Source organism: Silurus meridionalis, chromosome 25 (genome assembly GCF_014805685.1).
Source record: "Silurus meridionalis isolate SWU-2019-XX chromosome 25, ASM1480568v1, whole genome shotgun sequence".
Taxonomy (NCBI): domain Eukaryota; kingdom Metazoa; phylum Chordata; class Actinopteri; order Siluriformes; family Siluridae; genus Silurus; species Silurus meridionalis.
Genome location: NC_060908.1, coordinates 135,001 through 140,000, shown reverse-complemented (window position 1 = coordinate 140,000; position 5,000 = coordinate 135,001).

The following is a 5,000-nucleotide window of genomic DNA, read 5'->3' as shown; positions in this document are numbered from 1 at the left end:
TACATACACACTTGAACTTTCTGATCAGTGGAGCAACGCTGCCACACTCGGGACAAAAGAGCAACAGAACATCCTCCACTGGGGCTTAAATCAAATAAATACACACAGCATTTGGTTGTATTTTAATGTACTCACTTATACTGAGGGGGCAATCATTTTAACACACTGAATATTATATATATTATAACATATTTATATACATATTTTATTTATACATGTACAAGTTTTAGTTGAAGATCTGATGATACTCTGAAAAATCACTTCAAATGTCTTTCCTTTATCCTATATACACATTTTATACTTAATTTTTCCTTATCAAAGGAATTCCCTTCATCAGACAATGGTGAGATTCATGTCTTAAATAAACCGGCTCTGTCAGAGCTGAACATTTTTATAAGGCAGTGTATCCGGTTTTCTTGAATCTTCTCCATCAGTTAGTTATGCCCAGTGAAGTTTAAGTGCCCTTGAAGTATATTCTAATAAATAACATTCAAGTCGAGTGAAGAAGCTTTTATTGTCGTTTCAACCATATATAAGTGACGCAGTACACAGTGACATGAAACAACGTTCCTCCTGAACCCTGGTGTTCCATAAACAACATAAAGCTACACACAGAACACAGAGTGAAGGACTGTAAGTGTCCTCACCACATAAACTACATCGTGTGCAAACAGTGTAGGACAACACGAGAGAGTGTAGGACAACACGAGAGAGTGTAGGACAACACGAGAGAGTGTAGAACAACACGAGAGAGTGTAGGACAACACGAGAGAGTGTAGAACAACACGAGAGTGTAGAACAACGAGAGAGTGTAGGACAACACGAGAGAGTGTAGGACAACACGAGAGAGTGTAGGACAACACGAGAGAGTGTAGGACAACACGAGAGTGTAGGACAACACGAGAGAGTGTAGAACAACACGAGAGAGTGTAGGACAACACGAGACAGTGTAGGACAACACAAGACAGTGTAGGACAACACAAGACAGTGTAGAACAACACAAGACAGTGTAGGACAACACAAGACAGTGTAGGACAACACAAGAGAGTGTAGAACAACACAAGACAGTGTAGGACAACACAAGAGAGTGTAGGACAACACAAGAGAGTGTAGGACAACACAAGACAGTGTAGGACAACACGAGAGTGTAGAACAACACAAGAGAGTGTAGGACAACACAAGACAGTGTAGGACAACACAAGAGAGTGTGGGACAACACGAGAGTGTGGGACAACACGAGTGTAGAACAACGAGAGAGTGTAGACAACACGAGACAGTGTAGGACAACACAAGACAGTGTAGGACAACACAAGACAGTGTAGACAACACGAGTGTAGAACAACACAAGAGAGTGTAGAACAACACAAGACAGTGTAGGACAACACAAGAGAGTGTAGGACAACACAAGAGTGTAGAACAACACAAGAGAGTGTAGGACAACATGAGAGTGTAAAACAACACACGAGAGTGTAGGACAACACAAGACAGTGTAGGACAACACAAGAGAGTGTAGGACAACACGAGAGTGTAAAACAACACAAGAGAGTGTAGAACAACACAAGAGAGTGTAGAACAACACAAGAGTGTAGAACAACACGAGAGTGTAGAACAACACGAGAGTGTAGAACAACACACGAGAGTGTGGGACAACACAAGAGAGTGTAGGACAACACGAGAGTGTAGGACAACACAAGACAGTGTAGGACAACACAAGAGAGTGTAGGACAACACAAGAGAGTGTAGGACAACACGAGACAGTGTAGGACAGCACAAGAGAGTGTAGAACAACACAAGACTGTAGAACAACACAAGAGAGTGTAGAACAACACAAAACAGTGTGGGACAACACAAGAGAGTGTAGAACAACACAAAACAGTGTAGGACAACACGAGAGAGTGTAGGACAACACAAGAGAGTGTAGAACAACACAAGACAGTGTAGGACAACACGAGAGAGTGTAGAACAACACAAGACACTGTAGAACAACACAAGAGAGTGTAGAACAACACAAAACAGTGTAGGACAACACAAGAGAGTGTAGAACAACACAAGAGAGTGTAGAACAACACGAGAGTGTAGAACAACACAAGAGAGTGTAGGACAACACGAGAGAGTGTAGAACAACACAAGACAGTGTAGGACAACATGAGAGAGTGTAGAACAACACAAGACACTGTAGAACAACACAAGAGAGTGTAGGACAACACAAGAGAGTGTAGGACAACACGAGAGAGTGTAGAACAACACAAGACACTGTAGAACAACACAAGAGAGTGTAGAACAACACAAAACAGTGTGGGACAACACAAGAGAGTGTAGAACAACACAAGACAGTGTAGGACAACACGAGAGAGTGTAGGACAAATACACAAAACAGGGCTGCCAGTAACTCTGCTGTATGAGACAGTGTGTAGGAGAAACTGAGTACAGGAGTGAACCTGTAAATAACAAAATGTAAACAAAATGTTGTGTAAAAAAAACAGCATGTAAACAGTTTATAATAATGAGGTGATATAATATGGGTGGTGCTGAAGACATGGATGTGTGAAGTGAGTACGAGTGTGTGTTTGAGTCCGGGTTGTACAGATCAGTCACACAAGCTGTGTGTGTGTGTGTGTGTGTGTGTGTGTGTGTGTGTATGTGTATGTGAGAGAGAGAGAGATTCAGTTCAGTTCTGTGTTGAGGTTGCACAGGTTGTGTTGAGGTTGTCTGGATGTGAGGCCTGAATGCTTGAGCAGCTTCCTGATGGCAGGAGGGTGAAGAGTGTGTGTGAGTGTGTGAAGGTGTGTGCAGGGTGTGTGTGAGGGTGTGTGTGAGGGTGTGTGTGAGGAGTGTGTGAGGAGTGTGTGAGGAGTGTGTGTGTGTGGGGTGTGTGTGAGGGGTGTGTGTGAGGGGTGTGTAAGGGTGTGTGTGAGAGGGTGTGTGCAGGTGTGCGTGAGGTGTGTGTGAGGTGTGTGCAGGGTGTGTGTGTGAGGAGGTGTGTGCAGGTGTGTGTGTGTGAGAGGTGTGTGTGAGGGGTGTGAGGGGTGTGTGAGGGTGTGTGTGAGGTGTGTGTGAGGAGGTGTGTGCAGGGTGTGTGTGAGGGTGTGTGGGGTGTGTGTGTGAGAGGGTGTGTGCTGGGTGTGTGCAGGGTGTGTGTAAGGGTGTGTGTGAGGTGTGTGTGTGAGAGGTGTGTGCAGGTGTGCGTGAGGGGTGTATGGGGGGTTTGGGGTGTGTGGGGTGTGTGTGTGTGAGGGGAGTATGGGTGTGTGTGTGTGTGAGGTGTGTGCAGGGTGTGTGAGGGGTGTGCAGGGTGTGTGAGGGTGTGTGGGGGTCTGTGTGTGAGGGGTGTGTGCAGGGTGGGAGGAGTGTGTGTGAGGAGTGTGTGTAGTCGTCCACAACGCTGTTGGATTTGCGGATGCAGCGTGTGGTGTAAATGTCCATGATAGAGGAGAGAGAGACTCTAATGATCTTCTCAGCGGTCCTCAATATCCTCTGTAGGGTCTTGTGATCCGAGACGGTGCAGTTCCCAAACCAGGCAGTGATGCAGCTGCTCTGGATGCTCTGAATGGTTCCTCTGTAGAACTTGTTGAGGATGGGGGGAGGGAGATGAGCTTTCCTCAGCCTTCTCAGGAAGTAGAGATGCTGCTGGGCTCTTGGTGATGGAGCTGGTGTTGAGTGACCAGGTGAGGGTATCTGCCAAATAAACACCAAGGAATTTGGTGCTCTTGACGATCTCCACAGAGGATCCATTGATGATCAGTAAAGAATGGTTGCTCTGTACTCTCCTGAAGTCAACAACCATCTCTTTCGTTTTAGAGTTGTTCAGAGACAGGTTGTTGGCTGTACACCAGGCTGTTAACCGTTAATCCTTGTTGTCCAGATGGGTGAGGGACAGATCAAGGGTCGTGGAGATGGCATCGTCCGTGGAGCGGTTTGGCTGATACGTGAACTTCATGGGGTCCAGTGAGGGTGGAAGCTGTGTCTTGATGTGTCATAGAAAATCATGAAAATAATAATAATGCAGGTAGATTACAGCAGTAGTGTGAGGCAGAGGTAAAGTAAAGCACAGGGAACTGCTCAGGAACAAATCAGCAACACTGCAGCTCTGCATCATCTAAGTCTGGATCCATCACTTGTTCCTGAAGATTTTATGAGCAATGTTATGATTTCTGTGAGTAGTATTGTATTGTAGCTGGTTTATTACTAATCAATAAAAAATAAAATCCACAAGTTTGTGTCTGTGGTGTGTATGTGTTTGTGTGTCTATGGTTTGTATGTGTGTGTCGGTGATGTGTATGTGTGTGTGGTGTATATGTGTGCGTCTGTGGTTTGTATGGTGTGTGTCAGTAGTGTGTATGTGTGTGTTAGTAGTCTGTATGTGTGTGTGTGTCGGTGATGTATGTGTGTGCGTCTGTGGTTTGTATGTGTGTGTGTGTATGTATGTATGTTTGTGCGTCTGTGGTGTGTATGTGTGTCGGTGGTGTGTATGGTGTGTGTCAGTGGTGTGTATGTGTGTGTGTGTGTGTGTGTGTGTGTGTGTGTGTGTGATGTGTGTGTGTGTCGGTGTATGTATGTGTGTGTGTGTGTGTGTGTGTCTATGGTTTGTATGTGTGTCGGTGATGTGTATGTGTGTGTCTGTGGTGTGTATGTGTGCGCCTGTGGTTTGTATGGTGTTTGTCGGTGGTGTGTATGTGTGTTAGTAGTCTGTATGTGTGTGTGTGTCGGTGATGTGTATGTGTGCGTCTCTGGTTTGTATGTGTCTGTCGGTGTATGTATGTATGTGTGTCTGTGTGTGTGTGTGTCGGTGTGTGTATGTGTGTGTGTGTGTGTGTGTGTGTGATGTGTATGTGTGTGTGTCTGTGGTGTGTATGTGTTTGTGTGTCTATGGTTTGTATGTGTGTGTGTGTATGTGTGTGTCTGTGGTGTGTATATGTGTGTGTCTGTGGTGTGTATGGTGTGTGTCGGTGGTGTGTATGTGTGTGTTAGTAGTCTGTATGTGTGTGTGTGTGTATGTGTAT